The following is a 19,511-nucleotide window of genomic DNA, read 5'->3' on the forward strand; positions in this document are numbered from 1 at the left end:
TCCACCCATCCCTGGCCTACGGTCCTAGAACTGATCTCAGGGCTGACTACAGAGGCTGGGATGTCTGGGGAGGAGGAAACACTTGGAAGGTCTCGGGGAGGCCCACGCTAAGGCTTTCCACTCTTCCCATGCATGGGGGACCCCCCCCGCAACCCCCAGATCAGGGGCAGCTGACCCTTAGGTGTCTGCTGCCGTCCACAGGAGGGCCTTGTGGCTTGGGCTGGGCTCCTGACTGCCCTCTGACATGCTGGGAGAGGGAGGCCTCAGAGGGGTCTTCCGAGCCCTTCCCAGTCCAAAATATCTTCCCTCATCAGCTGTCTAAAGGTGCCTGAATTCCCACCATCAGCACTTCATTCCAAGGCTCAAAGCACTCCTCCCTGTGCGCATGCAAACAGCCCAGGTAGTGTGCGCTGCATGGCAAAAAGAGCCAGGGCCTTAGGGTCTGACAAAATGTATCCCAGCTTCTCCAATCGCCAGCCTCTCTGTGGGTCTCAGTTTCCCTATCAGTAAATGGGCACAATATCCTCGCCTCCTAGTTACCATGGAATATGATGAGGGTAACAGGTACATGGAGTGCCTGGCACAAAGCAGAGGCTCAGTAAATGTGCTTTCCTTTCCCCTCTGCTGGGCAGGAGCGGCACCGTTATCAGTCTTCGACCCCCGGGAGACCTGACTAGTCTGATGCTCTCGGTCCCGCAGCTGCCTGAGCACAGGGCCAGCCCGCCTGAGCAGACAAGGAGCAGAGCGGTCCCAGCATTCGTGTCGGGCTCTGCAGGCACGCAGGGCATCTGCCCTAGGGACCCAGGAGGGGCACACCCAGCACAGGCCCCTCCTGGGCTCCGCTGTGCCAGCAGGGCCTGTAGGGACATGGTGAGACAAGCGTCCCCGGATGATACCGGGCAGAGCTTCCAGGCCCGTCACGGAGCCTCCACCCCACTGGGCTCATTCGAAGAAAAGCAGTAAGAGGGAAAGTACCATCACCGGAGGGAAGCTGGGGAGAGGGGTGGCCAGAGCAAGTATGAGCAGGGACGCCAAAGGCACCTGGCCTGCACACAGCCAGTAAGCCTGCCCCCGGGGCGACCACAGTCAATGTCCTACAAGTCCAAGTGCCTGCCGGTTATTTTTGGCACCTCTTCTGCCCAAAGCCAGCAAGGAAAGGCAGCTGCTAGCAACATGGAAGGCGTGTTTATGCTTCAGCGTGCGAGCACTGAGGCAGAACACAAAGAGCACAGCGGCCACCGCACAGGGGAGGCCTTGGCCCCCTTTCCTCCTCTCCTGACTGTCCCTATGAGGTCCCATCTGCCTGTCACGTAGTTGACATAACATGGGTACTTCTGCTTTCACTCAGATCCAGTCTCCCAACCACGAAAGTCTCTCACACACGCACACACGCAGGCACGCACACACATGCACACACACATGCAGACACACACGCACACACAGACAAATAAATAACTAGGGAGCCAGCTGGGGACTGAGCCACGCCCGGGAGCTGGAGACAACTCCTCTGGGCAGCCCTCCCACCTTCCAAACCAGGAGGGGCAGGAACCAGGGGCGGGACGCTGGAGCAGCTCCTCTTTCCAACCGCCTCAGGTGACAGTGGACACGGAGGGGACTCTCAAGGCACTCACTGTCTCTGCACTTCCCCATCTGAAAACAAAGGAGTGGGATTCGATGTCCCAAAGTGTTTTCCAGCTCTGGGATGACTCCTGGGAGCAGGGGAGCCCAGGATCGTGACCCAGGCCCGCTGGGGAGGTCAGATCCAGCAAGGTCACGTGGGAAGGAGAATCCGGGCAGCAGCCAGGTACATTCCCCAGGAGCTGCCAGGAGGCTGGGAGGGGGAGGGGCAGGACCAGGTAGAGGAGGAGGTAGAAGAGAAGGAAGAGGGGGAAAAAGCCAGCCCAGGCGCACTCTTAAGAGTTACCAGTTATCACCTAAGCTTTTCTGAGCCCCTTTCTGAGCTCTGGGGCCCTCCCCCACAAGGAGCCGACAAATTCTGCCAACAGCAGGCTGGACTGGGCCTCTGTCTGTCCAACTGCTGGAAAAAGCTGGGAACTGAAATCCCTCACCATTTTCCTTCCTCTCTGGACCCCATTTCCCCAGAGAAGTTGGGCAGCCTCACAGGGAACCCCCTTCTGGCTGCAAGCCTGGTAGACGTTCCCCAATCCAAGCTCTGGCCTGGTCAAATCTTGCCCTGGCTGTTCCCCTCCCCCCTTCCTGAGACTCCTGGAGGAAGAAGCACTGCCTGGAAAAAATAACCCACAAGCTCCCTGCGGCTGGAGAGAAAGGCAGAGGGAACAGGGAGCACCTTCCCCAGCTGGCCACAGCACTGGGCTCTGTTCCAGAAAGAGCAAGAGCAAGAAGGGCTGCCCGGGAAGCCTCAGGCTCCCAGCCCCCCTCCTCCCTACCAACCCGGCAAACCACAGCCCGTAATTGTGTCCCTCAGGGAGACCCGCCACCCCCACCCCAGCAAAAACCCACCTCTTTTCTGACATGTGGCAACTTTCTTCTTATATAATACCTCGGTGTCTCCCCCTCCCCTGCTATTCCAACCGGTGAAAGAGTATTTCAACTGGTCAAAGAGCCCAAGAGCTCTTTAGAGGGCAACTCCCACCCTCAGCTCCACCCAACCCTCCACTGAGGTCACACTGGGAGGCTTCAGGTGAAGCAAAGACAAGGGGACTTTTTCCGTGGCTGAGAAAGCAGCCTTCCTCCCACCCACGTGAGCAGTTCACCCTGAGGCCTGGGTGGGTAGGTTCCCGAGAGCACAATCTGATCTCTGGGAAGTTGAGCCCTTAACTCTGGGCTGCAGGGACAGAATCCCTTGCAAAAGCGCAGAGGCACCAGGATCTGGGCCTGTCTAGGTGAGAGGATCACACAGCTGTACCCTGGGCCTAGGGACTTACAAAAGGAGCTTCATTCACACATGCCCCAATGCCCCGCAGGAGGGCCCTCCAACCACAGGCAGGACACGCTTCATTTCCTCTTCCCTGGGAAGAGTAAAAGGCAACAGCTGAACTTGGGAGGGACCAGGGAAATGACAGCCCCCATCTGTTGAGTACCTACTATGCACCCTTCCGCATGCAAGATCTTGTTTCACCTGCCCAGCAATCCTACAAAGTACTAGGATCATCCCCATTTTACAGGTAAGGAAACTGAGGCTCAGGAAGTTTAGCAAGGCCCAAAGCCACACAGCAAGTAGAGAAGCTGGAGTGGGAACCCCAAGGTCTGCCCAGTCCTTGTTCCCGTGCACCTATTGGGCTTCCTTCGTAGTCACCGCCCGGGTTACTGTCCACACACCGTCCAGGAATTGCGTCCCAAGTGTGGGGGCGGAAGCTTTGCCTGATGGCTCTGGAATTTGAACTGAAGCCCCCCCCCCACCAACTGTTATCACTCCCAAGTGTGTGGCTGTGAGAGACCCCATAAGTGTGCACGTGCTGGGGTGGAGGGAGGGGCAATCTGGATTCCAAACAGCAGTTTCCAATACCAAATTTATGCTGTAATGCTTCTGATTCATAAAATGAGCTCATAGTCTCAGGGTATCCTGAATGCTGCCTCGAATGCAAATGCAAGATCCCTTAAGTAAGACCTGGGGATTTCGGCACACTCCGCCTAGCTCCAGCCTTGGTGTGCAAACTCAGCCCCACAGCGTCACAGCTCCATGGGGCAGCAGCAACCCCTCCAACGGAATGCAACCCCTGGCTGCATTTCCTGCAGCTGCTGGTGAGTCAGGGAAGAACAGAGCCCGCAGGCTGCTTCTGTACCGATACACACGCACACGCACACAAAAAGGATGCCAGTTTGGCCCAGGGAAAGGAAATGTCCAGGTTAGCAGATTCGCAAGGCAGGAGGCTTCCCACTTTTACCCCAAGGTCCCGCAGGGGTCAGAATGACCAGACACATTCTCCAGCTCTCCGGAAGGCCAGCTGTAGTGTGGGGCCAAGGAACTGGGCTCACCAGCACCAGACTCACTCATGGAGTGACCTCTCCTGAAACCAACGGTGCGGTATGAATCCCAGCAGTGGCGAGACTCACGGGGCCCGCCCCATGCAAGTCCACATTTTTCTGCCGGAGATCTTTCATCCATTTGTTCAACCAACATGTACTAAATGCCGACCAGAAGCTAGGCATTGTGAGAACAACAGGGGACATATACTAGGGCAGAGGTGAGGGTGATGCTGAGACATACTTTTGGCCTTTCATGTATAGACTCCTCACTGCAACTACGCGACGGAGGTTGGGAGACTCCTCTGAGTTTATGTTTTGAGCACCAGAGTACGGTATATACACAAATGACTACATAAGGCGGAAATGAGTGTTCAGAAGAGGGCTGAGGCATCGCCAAAGAAGTACCATTTGAAACAGGCCTAAAAGGATCCACAGGATTCTCCCAGCTACTTGTGGTCATCCCCACTCCTCTGCGAGCAAGGCCTCCTTCTGCGAGACCCAGCTGCAGGAGAGGGGCCCTCAAGGCCAGATTCCCAGACTGGCCCATTCCCCTTCTAAGACATTCTGCCCCAGGTGCCTGCCCCCGCAACGTCCCCCTCCCATTCCTCTCTTCTCCTGGCTCCACAGTGCAGCCCTTCCCTGGGTTCTGCAGACACTGGGCAGCCCGTAACTGAATCTATAGCTGCATACTGCCTTTTTCCCCTCCATTTATTAAAAGTAGCAGCCCACAGGGCTAAACAATTGGGTTATTTTTAAATCCAGTACTTAAAAGTTGAACTCTCATCCTCATGGGCGTTCCAGGACACCCTTTCCTAAGGTGAGGTGAGAGTCGGCCTGGCACTTGGAAAAGCCACAGCGGGCAATGGGCAGACTGTCCCAGAGTAAGCTGTATGGCGGTGCAGGGAGGGGGAGCACCCTCTAGGTTCTTCATAGCCTTGTCCCCTAGGCTTTACAGAGATCAGAGTAACCAGCCAGAGGCCAATACAAATAGAATGGAGACTGGGCCAGGACCATGCAATGAGATGGTTTATCACAGTAATTGAATGTTTACACCCCTCTTACTCACTGTCCAGAGCAGGAGGAAAAAAAGGACCCATAAATTCTCAACCTAGGAAGGTTTCTCCTTTCCCTCTCTGTCCCGAAGCCATCCGACTGCCTATGGAAAGGGTGCATTTCTCTATTTCTCCAATATGTGCCACACCGTCTCTGGGGGGCTCTGGAGCAGGACATGTGGTTCTCCCTCCTCCCCCTGGGCTCCACAGGGGAGGACAGGCTTCTCCTCAGAGCTGCTGTCCCTCCACCTTCACCAGGCCTCCAATCTCAGTCCTGAAGCTGCATGGACAAGGAGAGGCCAGCCCTCCAGACCTCCACAGGCCAGGCTCCCCCTGCTGGAGCAAGCCGGACCTCCCCTCCCCCCACAGCCGCAACTGCCAACAGGGATCCCCTGCACACACGTGCCTCGGCGGCCTCCATAGTTAGCCTCAGCCAGGCAGATCTCCTCGCATCCCACCGGCCGGGCTCCGCAGGCTGGCACACGGCTCCGATGTGGGATGGTGGAAGCAGGAAGTAGCCAACAAAGTTGTTACCAACAAAGTTTTAAGTGGGGCAGTAACTTCCCCTTTCATCTTTCCAGCAGCTAGCTCTGGAGGCTGGGCCGGAGTACACAGTGGCCTCCACTTTGGCCGGACGCAGGTACTTCCTCCAGGTCTGCCTTCCTCGGGGCTGAGGCTTGAAAATCGCAGGGCGGCACCAGGCCCTTAGCCAGAGGCTTGGGTGGGGGCCCAGCAGGGGGGGCAACCTGGTGCACACGCTCCCGCTCCCGTCAGCGTGGCCTGGGAGGGTAGAACTACCTCCACCAAGCCGGCCATGTGCAGGGTCCAGACAAAACCCGGGCCCCCGAGTTCCGGACCGGCACCCACAAACACAGCACGCGGCGAGGCGCGCGGAGAGTTAGCAGGCCGCAGAGGCGCGGGCGTGCGGGGGCGGCCGAGAAGGATGACAGGTCTGAGGTGCGCCAGCAGCGCCAGGGTGCGCGGGGTGAGGCCGGCCGGCCCGCCCGAAGCGCTCCCCCTTAGGCCTCTGCCGCTCCTGTCCCAGCTCCCTGCCGCCCCTGCACGTCTGTCCCCCACACTCCCGGCGCGGGCACGGTTTCCATGTCCACTTTGCCGTGCACGCTGGCAGGACCCGGGTCAGGGGCTCCCGCGCCAAGTTCCCGCAGCTCGCGCGAGCCCCTCCCGATTCCTCCGGGGCCTGGGCTCAGTCCCGCAAGCCGGTCTCCGCGGACACCACGTTTCCCTCCGGCGGAGCAAGAGCCTGATTCCCGACTCGCCGCCGCCGCCCCCGCGGGCCAGGCGGCTCCGAAGGGTTTTCCTGCCGGGGCCGCGCCCGGGTGGGCGGGGGCCGCCAGCGAGCTGCGTAGCTGCACAAACACGGCGGGCTGGCGGGGCACACGCAGCGGCGGGCTGGAGGTGCGGGCCGCGGAGGCGCGGGCTGCGGGGCGGCGAACGCACGTACACACGCACACCCCGCCTCGGCCGCCCAGGCGGCAGAAGTTGACGCGCCGCGCCCCCCGCAGCCCCGCGCCCCCCGCCCCCCGCAGCCCCGCGCTCCAGCTCCCGGCCGCGCCTGCAGAGCTGCAGCCCGCGCGCCCGGCCGCCACCGCCTGCGCGCAGCCCCGGGTCGCTGGGCCGCCGCCGCCGCCAGGGCGGGCTGCGCCTCGCCGCGTGCAGGCCTCGGCAGCCAGCCCGGCACCCCACTTACCCCGCTCCTGCCCGAGCTCCAGCATCGGCCGTCCCCCTTCCGCCGCGGGCCGCCGCCTTCGGTCGCCTCCCAGGCTCCAGCCGCCTGCACGCACTCCCGGATTTTAAAAACAAACAGGCGCCTCCGCCTCCCCGCCGCGCTCGCAGGGCTTCCGCCAGCCCGCGCCTCCCAAGGCTGGGAAGTTTGCTGGCGGGGCCCGGGCGGGACGCGCGGGCTGTCACCCCTCGCTTGCGGCGCAGGAGCCTCGGCGCAGCCCGCGCCCGCGGTGTCTGCCTCGCGATCGTTCTCCCTCCCTCCGTGTCACCCCCAGTCCTGCGATGCAGTGTCAGGATTGCACTGCTCTGACTCATCGGTTGAGCTCACAGCTTGAAAAAAAAAAAAAGAGAGAGAGAGAGAGAGAGAGGGTGAGAGGCAACAGCGAAGGAGGAGGACTCTGGCGTGCTACAAAGGATTGCACAACTCCGGGCTGGGAGCGCGGAGCGCCCAGCGGCCGACCGGCGCGCGCGGCACGGCGGCGAGCAGGAACCAGCTCCACCACTCCATCAGCACAACTGTCTCGGGTCGGCCGCACCGCCAGCAGGCCTGGCGCCGCCCACTTCCTGCGACCAAATAAGGCCGAAGGAGGCGTCTTTAAACCTCGGGCGGCTGTCCGGGCTGGGGATTTCCAGCAGACCTCACCTCCACTGCTGAACGGGTCGCCCTCCTCCCTCAGCCCAGGCCGGCGCCCCCTTGGCTTTGCTGGAACCGAGAGGCCACGCGGCCTGTTCCTTTCACACCAAGGTCAGAAGGAGACGGTGACGAAATGCTTGGAAACCCATCGGGCCTGCCAGGAAAGTGTGTATGTGATGTTGGGGAGGACACAAGTCGCTTTCTTTCCACAAAAAGCACTCTGGTTTTGGATCCGGTAAATCATACACAATCCTCTCTAAGGCACTTCATTAAGTTTCCCCAAGTTTCACTTTTGGCATCCTAGTGGTGGAAAGGTTACTGAGAAACGTCCCAGCCCCTGTAAAAGACCAGTTACTGAGGTGATGAAAAGCTCCTGGGTTTAATTCTAGCCACTGAGTGCAGAGTTGGGGCAGCTTTTCACTGCAGGCCCACATTTCCCCCTCCCTTCCCTCCTAACCCCCCTCCTGGCCTGAATGCCAGAAAGATGGGGAACATTTCTGCTCCCGGAGGTTCTCGTTGGCGCCCACGTTCAGTGAAGCTCCAGGGCCAGGAGAAAGTCCAGGGGAGGTTCTTTCCATTTGTTTTGGTTTTTGTTTTTCCCAAAGAGATGGGTCAGAAGGACGTTTGCCTCTGAAGGAAGAAAAACACTGTCCTGGCGGCGGCCTTCCCCTGGGCCCAGTCCTGAGAAGCCAGAGAATCTCTTGCTTTCTCAGGGAGAAGGGGAGAGGCAGTGGAATGGGATCCTCCCAGACCCTCCGAGCCTGCAGGGTTGCCGCTGGGGACGAGATGACAGAGACCCAGCCTTGCTCCCAAGGAGGAGCACCACCGTCTCGTCCTGTTCCATGCCTCTGCTGGCAGGAGCACCTGTGCGCCCCTGGACCTCACACCTCACCCAGGAGGAAAAGGGCTTACTGTACCAGGATAGAACACATACGGCAAAAGAAGGACAACCTAAAACAGTCTCATCTTCAAAACAGCCATCATTATGCCAGGGCACTGGACCAGATGACCTCTTAAAACTCCCTTCCGGTTTAAAATCCAGGATTCCGTGATTGTAAAAAGTGAATGCAGGAGCCAGGGAAACCACCTTCAACAAAGAAAAGCCCAGGCTCTGGAATTCAGCATCTGCTATGACAGTATTGTTTCTGACAATTCTTTTTTTTTTTTTTTAAGATTTTATTTATTTGACAGACAGAGATCACAAGTAGGCAGAGAGGCAGGCAGAGAGAGAGGAGGAAGCAGGCTCTCCACTGAGCAGAGAGCCCAATGTGGGGCTCGATCCCAGGACCCTGGGATCATGACCTGAGCCGAAGGCAGAGGCTTTAACCCACTGAGCCACCCAGGCACCCCTGTTTCTGACAATTCTTAAAGCATGTCCCCACACAGAGCCTACTTAACAACCCTACGTATGTGTGAGTTTTATCCCCCTGGTTTTATGGACGAGCATACGGAGGTTCAGATAGGTTAAGGGACTTGCGCAAGATCACAGGGCAAGTCAATCATCTGTCACTTCTCTGTTCCTCTTCCCAGCTCCCCCAGAGGAAGGCAGTGAGCAGCTGGGGGACTGGGGTGCTGAGGCATGCAGGCCCAGTCCCCCAAGTAGAGGCTAGATTCTCAGGACTCCTAGGCAGAGGTTCGGTGTAAAGCCTTTTCGTTTTTTTCCATTTGTCTGATTTCTTCATTCCCACCGACACCTCATCCAAGTGAGGGAAGCAAAAGCAAAGACTTGGTGTCCAGTGCCCACTGCTGCCAGGTTTCCTCTGCAGGCCTCTGGCCATCCTGTCCTCCCCACCCCCACCACCGGGCCTAACCCTGAAATCTGGCCTCAAGCCAGCCCCAGAGCAAGCCCCTGAGAGCCAGGGCAGACCGGCCCAGGGATGTTCCCAACCAACCAGAAAACCCAGCTGGGAAGCACATTCCTAGAAGAGCTTGCCACCGTGGAGCCAGGGCCCAACCTCCAGGAAACGGATGGGAGCCACTCCAGAGGGCACTCCTCACGCAGCCTCGTGGGGCCAGGACTTCCTCCTGTCCCATGCGGGGTAGCTGGGCCTGGCCCAGGAAGCAGCACGAGGAGCAGGGGAAGGTGGCAGGGGGTGCGTGGGAAACAGAAGTCACTGACCCGGAGTAGTCCCGCTCATCTTGCAATAGCACATCCCTCCACCCCAACTCAACTTCCAGACTCACGCCGTTTCAGAAAGAAGAGAGGAAGGAGAGGGGCATGTGTGCGTCAAAGGGAGGAGGGCTCAAGATGGCGACCGATGCCCCCTCCCCAGGAGAAGCGCGCCTCCCACGGGCGGGCAGACAAGGATGTGTATAGACAGCTGCAGCTCTTCCGAGAAAGCCCTGGAGGTCAGTTTTGCTGCAGATATGACAGTGCAGAATCACTGACATGTGAAGTGAAAGTTTTGGTTTTAGAAGCTCTAGTCTCTGGGGCAGCCAAGAAGGGTGCCCTTTGGAGAGGGGGGAAAAAAAGGTGTTCCAGGGACCTTCCCCACAGAGCAAGCTTTTCTCGACCTTTACAAACTGCAGGGAAGAGAGGAACACAGAGCTCCAGTGCCCAGGGAGTGTGTCTGCTGAGAGACACTCCAGGAGGCAAAGCACCCTTGACAGGCTTCCAAACTCTGGGTCCTGATGAGGGCAGAAAATGGCCTTAGAGAGGCTTCCTGGGACTGTACCAACTCTCTGGACTTGGCCCCGAGTGACCACCAGCAGTGTCCACTTCTGGGAAAACCCGAGACCATTAAAAAGCTTCCGAGGGTGAATTCTGTGGTATTGAATTACATTCCAATAAAGGTGTTAGTAAGAGGGGGAAAAAAAGCTTCCAAGGAAGCTAGGTCCTCCCTACCCACCCACCCACCTCTATTAAGTAACTACTGCCACCAGTTACTATTTAAACAGGGGTTTTCTCCCCGCCTCCAACCCCGCCAAGCCCCAGGCCTGCATTCCTGCCTTTTTTCCATTGTCCCTTCTCTGTCAGGATCTTTCCATGGAGGCCAGATGGTGTGTTTCACCGAATAAGCGACCTGTACTGGAGTCTGGGGAATCGAGGAACAAATATGGTTGGGAAAATCACAAATCGATGATGCTGGGTTCCTTGTGTCCCTATTGTCCTTTCCTTTGCAGAATAAAGGTTCCGCCTCTAAGACCTCATTACCTACGGTTTCAACAGAAGAAAAGAGAGGTTGTGGAAAAAACAGTCACCAGGACAGAGTCTTGGTCCTGCCTATCGCTAATGCCCTGTGGGATCTTAGGGAAGTTGACACCCCTGAGCCTCACTTTTGGGGCCCATAGCAGATGTACTGAATTTGTTACACGGACAAAGAGAGAGAAAACACACCTTCTAGGGGCTGGGAGAATTCCAAGGGCAAAACAATGCTTTATGACGGTATCTTGTACACTTAAGGGATTACAACTGTTCCTCTTTTTACTGTTTTAGCCTATATCCCCTTCTCCTAAAACTAGCTTCTTCCTTTCAACCTAGCCCAAGCAACATATTTTTTCCCCTGCAGACCCCTGGGTCCATCCCCCATCAGCCTCAGGGAGACCCTCTGCTGGGCTTGTCCCAGATTCTTTTCAACCCTGACATCTGGGTGTCCTTCCATGGCCCCCCTCCCAGTCTCTCTTCGTGTCCTTTCCCTACACTTCCTCCCCAGTGCCACCCACCAGCCTGAGGAGAGACGCTCTTTTGACAGCCATGCCTTCTCCTCACCACTTTTTGTCATGTCCTTTCTGAGAGGGCAACGAGCTCAAAACCACCCCAGGCAGTAAGTGAAGCCATCGTGTGCTAAAAAGTCTCTGCACTGTTTTCTCTTCTACCCATGAAAGCTCCGTTCACTTTTACTTCACCTGTTCTGGGGCAGGGCCATGTCTGCAACACCAGGCCCCAGCTGTCTGCATCCTTTCGCCCACCTACCCTCGCCTCCACCTCCCTCTCTTGCAGGCTCTGGGCTAGGTTCTTAGTGCCTTTGTCAGGCCTGAGAGGGAGCTTCTGCAGATGTCCCCAGTTGCTGCTGTCACTCTGGGAGCGATGTCTGGCTGGGTGTAGGGGGAAGGACAAAACAGGTGTGGCTGGCAGGGAGGGCCGGCCAGCAGGGCCGTGGGGACAGAAGCACCCTTTCTTCACAGAGCCAAGGCTGCCAGCTTCCCAAAGGCCTCCTTTCAGCACAGTTCCATGCCCCCTGCGGAACCAGCCCCAGACAGACTCCAGTCACTGGCTGTTCCGCTGGAGCTCAGCTTCCCTACCTTGTGGCCATGGGCCAGGAAGAACTCCCACAAGATCGAGTGTGTGCAGTGAGGCTGCTTTAAAACGTTATTCTCGGGTTGCTTGGGTGGCTCAGTGGATTAAAGCCTCTGTCTTTGGCTCAGGTCATGATCCCAGGGTGCTGGGATTGAGCCCCGCATCGGGCTCTCTGCTCAGCAGGGAGCCTCCTTCCCTTCCTCTCTCTCTGCCTGCCTCTCTGCCTACTTGTGATCTTACAAATAAATAAATAAAATCTTTAAAAATAAATAAATAAACAAACAAATAAAACATTATTCTTAGGGGCACCTGGGTTGTTCAGTAGGTTAAAGCCTCTACCTTCAGTTCAGGTCATGATCCCAGGGTCCTGGGATCGAGCCCCGTGTCCTGCTCGGCGGGGAGCCCGCTTCCCCCTCTCCGCCTGCCTCTCTGCCTACTTGTGATCTCTTTCAAAAAATTAATAAAATCTTAAAAAAAAAAAACATTATCCTTAAATGAAAACAAATACTGATAGGTCATGGACTAGAACCCCATATTTCTGTTCATGGGAGTACACAGGTTAAGAGCCAAAGCTGAGACGTTAAGTCCAAATCTTGGCTCACGCTAGCTTGATGACCTTGAGCAAGTTATTTAACCACTTGGTTTTCTCATCTGCAAAATGGAGACAAGATCTTCACAGCATATGGCACACGTGAAGTCTTTCATAAGTGTTGGTTACCATTTTTTGTATCTCCTGATTCATCCCCCTTGCGTCTCGTCTTGCACACTTACCATCCTCACTGCCATCAGAGCGATCACATCCCTTTTCAGGAGTTCCCAGCATTCTTCCACAAAAGGCTGAACCCGTTAGCCAAACTGTTAGGTGCGGACACTTTGGACATGACCAGCTCTGTCCTACACCCCAGCCCCAGGGCCACACAACCAAGCAAGCTGAAGTTCCTCAAGAGACCTGCTTGCTCACACATGCTCCTCCTCCCCCACCTTCATCCACAGGTAAACCCCACACCCCTAGTCTCCCATCAGACTTGAGCTCAATGGCAACTCCCCCAGGAAGCCTTCCTTGACCTCTCCAAGCAGAGGAAGCCCACTGGAGTTTATACCGCTGGAGCCCTCCTGGACCTCCTTCATCAGACTGGTGCACCATCCGCCAGCCACTGTGTTAGCCACTAAGAAGAGATCAAAGCTGCCCCCTTTTCAAAGGGAGCCTTTGCTGGCAGAGCGCACTAGAGCCAATGATTGAATAGGGGGTGGGGCAAGGGGCTGGGTGGGAAAGTTCAGCCCCCTCATCTCAAGGTGGAATCCATACTGTGATGGTTCAAGTCACACCCGCGAGATCCCCGTGGGGTCTAGCTGAAGCTAGCCAGCTCCAGCTGCAGTAGGGCCTTCTTTGCTTCCTTCACAGTACGTCCTCCCCAGCTCTAGCCTGCTTCCTTCGTCTCTTTCCCCTGAGAGCACTTCCTAAATCAATCCCAAGCACCCCTCACTGCCTCTGTCCCTGCTCCTAAACTAACTGAGCTACCTCCTTACTAGGATTAGAGAGAACAGTCTAGATGCCAGTCACCTTGTATCCCTGGCACCCACACATAGTAAGTGCCCAGGAAATTCTTGTTGATAAGTGCACAAGTAATATATGAGAAAATCTGAGGTAAGCAATCACATGTAGCATTATTATTATTATCATCACTGTTTTCATTACTATTTCTTCCATTCCAAATGCACGTTTAACCTCTCTGAAATCAGGATGCACCCCATAATCAACAGAGCATGCCATGGTTTAATCAACAGCATTTTCTCTTTCTTAGTTGAACATAAAATACAACTGTACCTGGGTGGCGCAGCTGATTAGTGTCCGGCTCTTGGTCTCGGGTGCAGGTTGTGATCTCGGGGTCATGATCTCGGGGTTGTGAGTTTGAACCCCGTGTCAGGCTCTGTTCTCAGTGCGGAGTCCACTTGGGACTCTCCCTCCCTCTGCCCCTCCCCCTGCTCTCTCTCCTTCTCTCAAATAAATAAACAAATCTTTTTTAAAAATTAGAAAAATAAAAATCAGGATTTCTGGTTTGTCATGAAAAAAATCGGAACACTGGCCACCCTCCCTTTCAGAGGTGGAGAAGAGTAGCTACCTGAGGGGAGTAGCATTGGAAAGACCAGCAGCACTACAGGAGCAGCCCTGTGGTGGGACGCCCACACCCCAATTTTCCACTGCTTCCTTGACCACTTATCATCTCACCTGTGTAGTTGGAGATGGGGATGGGACCTTGAAGTGGGTGACCCTTAGACCAGATGAACCCCAATGCCCTCTCCAGCCCTAACATCCTGTGTAGCTCCTCCTAGAACCTCCCCTGTAGCCCCCTACAAGGCGGTCACTTCAGGAGCCTATACTGGAACCACTCAGGTAAGCCCCTCCTCTCACCTACCTCCCCTAAGACTTCCATCACTGGGCCTGCCCCTCTCCTTCCCTTCCCCTCCCTCCACACCCAGAGCACCAGTCCTAGCCAGTGAGGGGCTAAGCCAGGCAGGTGTGGAGTCCGGTTAGCCCAGGCCAAGGGTGCCCCCCCCAGGAGGGAGGGAGGCAGGCAGGACAGTGCGTCCCTCGTCTCTCCACAGGAGAGTAGTTTAAGGAGCCAGATGTAAGTGGGAATGCTCTGCAGACACCGAGGACGAACACAGTTTGACACATGAGGAAACACGAACAGTAAATCATCAGGATGAAGAATGTACAGTCTCAGCAGCAATCTAAGATATGCAAATTAGAACCCCATTAAGGACCCATTATGGCCTCAAGTCCACGTGCAAATAAGTAAATAAATTAAACAAGAAGGCTGCTGATGGCAGGGCAACCGGAGACAGCCACCCCCACACTGCTGTGCCACTCTAAACCATTCAAACCTTTCTAGAATGTGATCTGGCACTGTGTTGCGAGAGTTGAAGACTTTGACCAGGTAGTTACGATTGGGAGACCAGTTTCCATGATGAAAATAATCTCAAATACCCTCCCAAAGGAGTTTTTACAAACGATACTCATGGCACCTATATATAGACCCCCCCAAAACTGAAATCCATTCAGAATGAAACCTGAAAGGGATCAGCACGTGGAAACAATGTGATGAAACCATTTGATCTCGCTCTGTGACAAAATCAGCACAAAGGAACAGTACTGGCGGATTTACAAGGACCTACAAACGAGGTTAAAATATCCACAGGAGCATCAGCAGCAATCAGAAGAGAATCCTGACAGCACAAATTGCTAAGGTGTAATGTTTACTCTGACTGGAGATGGTTTAAATAACAATGACGATGATGATAAAAATGTCAGGGCCATTGAATACGATTTCCTGACCATAAAGATACCCCGCCCAGCTCCCAGGAAGCAGGGGAGCTCCAACTCCTGGCCCGAGGAGGGAGCAAGAAGGAATGGGAGCCGGGAGAGACAGGGCTGTGGGCAGGAGGATGGCCCCAGAGCTTCCCTTAGCAGGAGGGCTCAGAAAGATACCTCCCGCTAAAGAAACAGAGTTACACAAATCAACCCACACCATTTAACCTCTAACGTCCTGGGTGCTGGATCTCGCTGCTGCATCTTCGCTCTCAATTTTACTAATACCTATTTCAGCAACTTCAGAGGTGACACCAGGGCTCTCTGTGGGCTAGCCTAGGAACCCAACCACCATTTATAGCATTGTTTCTATGGAAATGTGTTTCAAGCTTCAAGAAATCTAGCTGCTGACAGCCCTGGGGCACGCACGTGGTCTCTAAATTAGGGAACTGAGACGAGCAGTTACTGCTGGGTCCTGGGCTCAGAAGACAGCTTGTTACTTAGACTGTGCTGTACACCACCAGCAATGATCCCGTGAGAGCAGGCTGGAAGTCGCTGTACGGGGTGGGATGGGACCGCGGCCATCTAGAAATATTCCAGGAAAGCACACAGATATCCCCCCTCCCCCGCTGCCTCCAAACACATCACGGAAAATATGAAATTGGCCTCAGTACCCCTCCCGAGTATCCAGATGAGCCCTGAGCCCACACGCTTTCCAACTCATTCCTGACCCTGGCCAACCTCTAACCACAAGGGCTCACTTCAGTCTGATCTCAAAACAAAGAAACTCCAAACCTTTGACAGTTCTGGAATTTGGCTTCTGCAGATAGGTGCTCGAGATAACCAGGGCCCCAGAAGGGCCCCAACCATCTCTCCCCACATGCACCGCTGCTGCCATGGTCTGTTCTAGCAGGTCCAACCTGCCTGCACAAGGTCTGCCCGGGGCTCTCCAGCTCTCACCTGCCTGAGGACTCCACAAACAACACTGGGAAGACTCCCTTGCCTGCCCTGAACCACAGCGGCCACAAAAGAAGGATGATCAAGCGTCCTCTGCAGAGACACTCCACGTGTCCAGAAAGCGCCTCATTAAGAAGAAAAGTCTACACACACATGGGAAGGCAGGGACCAGCACGGGGTGAACGGTGAGAAGCCTATTCACCAGGCATCCCAAGGTTCTGAGATGCCAGAGACAGGAGAAAGTGGTCAGAATAGGGTCAGCTGCTTGGCCACATGGCCACACCTCCAGCTGCAAGTTCGAGGAGAGCTCATGGCGAGATGGGGGTTCAGAGGGGCCTGACTGCTAAGCAGGTGGAGGCAGACCGGATAAATGTGGGGGGCTTTCCGAGGCTAACCATGAAGGGCAACTCAAAGTTTCAATCCTATAATAAATATGTACAATACTGCAAACACCCAAGATGCTAACTCACTAGGGCTCTACCTGGGTTAGGCAGGGCCGCGGGAGGTCAGTGTGCAAAGCACACGCTTGCTCGCCGCTGCCTACCGGAACCGCAAAAGAGAGCATAGGAGGCTGCCTCCCTCTGCCTGGAGGTGAGTGGGCGGCTCAGAGCTGAGCCTCAGGGCCACACGTGCTCAAGGGGCTAGTTCCCTGCAAAACCAGGTGTGAGCAATCATCTGGGGCTCTGAGGCCACTTGGAGGTCACCTGCACCAGGCAGAGTCCAAGCTGGGAGGCCGGCAGTTGTACAATTAGCCAGCCGGTGAGGTCAGGCCTTCCATCACGAAAAGACTCAGTTAGCCAATCTGAATTCTCCAGCCCCTGTAGTGCAGGTGGCTGATAAGACCCAGCAGTTCTGTCTTCCCAGTGGTAACAGATGGGAGGCCTGGAGGTCCCTCCCCCTGGCCTTCCCACCCAGATCCAAAGTCTTTGATATGTTAAGGTCTTCTTTTTAAAAAAGTGTATCAAGTGTATATCAAGCAATTTCAAACACACAAAATATTCATGGGCACTTACTTCACCTAAACCCAGTATCTACCTTATGCCAATTTACGCTACGGCCCGTGTAATCAGCTTTTAGTCCCTCAAGTGTATCTGTAACTTTGCCTGCTAAGACAGAAACCACTTTTTCACCAAAATCCATCAACATTTTCCTATGAATCACTATCATCTTCCTATTAATTTCATAACAGCACAGTATGTCACCGGATTTAGGTATCATGAACTCATGAATTATAAAGCCATGTGGGAACATTTAGGCTGTTTACAGTTTACTGCTATTTTAAACAATGTTGCTATAAATATCTTTATCCATACAGATAGCTCTTTCCCTCTTCAGAATTATTTCCTTAGAATAAATTCCCAAGAGGGGCACCTGGGTGGCTCAGTGGGTTAAGAGTCTGCAGCTCAGGTCATGATCCCAGGATCCTGGATCAAGCCCGAATTAGGCTCCCTGCTCACCAAGGACTCTGCTCCTCCCCCAAGTTGTGCGTGTGCTCTCTCTCTCTCACGCTCTCTCTCAAATAAATAGATAATCTTAAAAAAAAAAGAAAGAAAGAAAGAAAGAAATTCCCAAGAGTAATACTGATAGGTAATTAACATTTTTAAATAACTTCAAGTTCTACATTTTAAAAAAGATTTTATATATATAGATATATATCTATATATCTATCTATATATATCTGTGTCAGTTACCTGGATTGCCTATTTTCCAAGGTAGTTTTCCTGACCATACTTCCCAATCCTACCAATCAAGGTCTACTTTTTTTTTTCAAGGTCTACTCTTTTTTTTTTTTTAAGATTTTATTTATTTATTTGATAGACAGAGGTTACAAGTAGGCAGAGAGGCAGGCAGAGAGAGAAGAAGGGAAGCAGACTCCCAGCAGAGCAGAGAGCCCGATGCGGGGCTCGATCCCAGGACCCTGGGATCATGACCTGAGCCGAAGGCAGAGGCTTTAACACACTGAGCCACCCAGGCGCCCCCAAGGTCTACTCTTAAAATCCACTTTTCCTAAGTCCCCATTGGGTCTGGCATCTGAAGCACACATCCTATGACGGAATGGATTTCGGAGGAACTCAGCTGATTGTCCATGGAGGGATAAAGAAGGAGGACAGAGAGATGTGGGTAGAGAGGCAGAGGACTTGGATGGATACCAGGGGGTAGTATGCCCCATGGAGGCAGAAACAAAGGCAAATCCCACAGGCTGCTCCTTCCAAAACAAGGACATCAAACCTATCCCACCACCTAAGCCCACCAAACACACTTGCATGGGTTCCTAAAGATCTTAGCAATGCTATGTGCTTCTAAGTTCTGGAAACATACTCTGCAAGCAACATAAGCCACACATTCACCACTAGTCAAGGAGGCCCACACAAGTGTGGGCTCAGCCCTAAGCGTGGTTCAACTTTAAGAAAACAAGTCTACCCCCACAGCCAGGGCAGGAAGATGCTTCTTGTCAGTACTCTCTAAGTGGCATGCAGACCCCAGATGACTGTTTAATACCAGGAATGCCCTGGATAGTAGTCAGGTTCCATGGTGATGGGCCATAAAGACACCACCTGCCAGGCTGCCCACAGGCTTGTGGGATTTCTGAGCAGTGAAGGACCATATGCAGTCCAAGCCTCTCAATGGTGCCGCCTTTAAACCAGCTCCTCATGGATGCCCCCTCAGAGCCCTCCTCAGGGTGAGTGGGACCCAGGTGCTAGGCTTGTGGGTCCTAAGTCCCCTTCCCACCTTCACCGGGGCCTACCTGGCCGGCTCAGGGAAACAGCAAAGCCACCAAGACCGTGGCTTCAAAAGTTGCCAAGGGAGGGCCGTGCCGACAAACAGTTCATCCACCCCATGCATCCACCTGGTCCATATCGGGTCCTGGGCCTGCCCATGGCTCCCTCCTGTCCCCGCAGGCTGCCCTTCCGGCCCCATCATGGGACACCTACAGTGTGCCAGGCACAGTTCTGCCCCAGGGAGGAGCCAGGCCCCTCCAGTGGTAAGTTCTGTAGCAGAGATGCTAGGGCGGAGGCTCAGGAAGGCGGCAGGGAAGCAGGTGACTTCCGGTGGCTTCTGTGGGTAGCTGCCAGGAGGAAAAGGGCAGGGAGGGCATTCCAGAGAGAGGGAGCAAAAACACATCAGGCGCAGAGGAGCCGAAGTGCACTGAGCCCCAGAGAGAACACAGGCCACGCTGGGGAAAGAGGCAGTGGCAGGGGAAGAGGCAGGATGGTGCGCCGGGCCCCCAAAGAGGGCCTTGTGCGCCCTTCTGAGGGCTGTACGCCTTTTCCCGAAGGACCTGGGCAGCTCACAGAGGTTTGTAAGAGGGGGGATGTGAGCAAAGCCATGTTTTAGTAAAATAACCAGGTCCTTCAAGATTTCTTCTACATTTCAGTGCTGCTTTTAACATGATTTCACGTCATGGGGGCAAAAACACACAAGTCAGTAGAAGTTGTGCCAGAATCCGGGCCAGGAACACACCTGCTTGTCCCTCTCAAGGACCATCGTGACCCCACACGGGCGACCACACCTCGCCTTGGGAATGGCCTCCAGTCCAGACTGTAAGAAGCTCACCCATGACACACACCCGCCTTCACGGAGGCAGCAGCTCCCACTTGCAGGTACCAGGGGGAAAGACTCGCAAGGCTG

The 19,511-nt window shown here is 54.9% G+C and overlaps 1 protein-coding gene across 3 annotated transcripts in view; it reads right to left on the reverse strand.

The window, feature by feature from the left end:
- MIDEAS (mitotic deacetylase associated SANT domain protein) overlaps positions 1–19,511 on the reverse strand; it is a 63,399-nt gene that overhangs the window by 30,545 nt on the left and 13,343 nt on the right. Inside the window, exon 1 of one of the 3 annotated variants that reach the window (XM_032837481.1) lies at positions 6,709–7,230. The exons of 1 other annotated variant lie outside the window; for it this stretch is intronic. The gene's annotated coding sequence lies outside the window, so the exon portion shown is untranslated. Of the gene's footprint in view, positions 1–6,708; positions 7,231–19,511 lie in introns of those variants that run through there. One more of the 3 variants, XM_032837479.1, reaches the window with a different exon arrangement.

Source organism: Lontra canadensis, unplaced genomic scaffold, assembly GCF_010015895.1.
Source record: "Lontra canadensis isolate GAN:19392208 unplaced genomic scaffold, GSC_riverotter_1.0 scaffold98, whole genome shotgun sequence".
Taxonomy (NCBI): Eukaryota; Metazoa; Chordata; class Mammalia; order Carnivora; family Mustelidae; genus Lontra; species Lontra canadensis.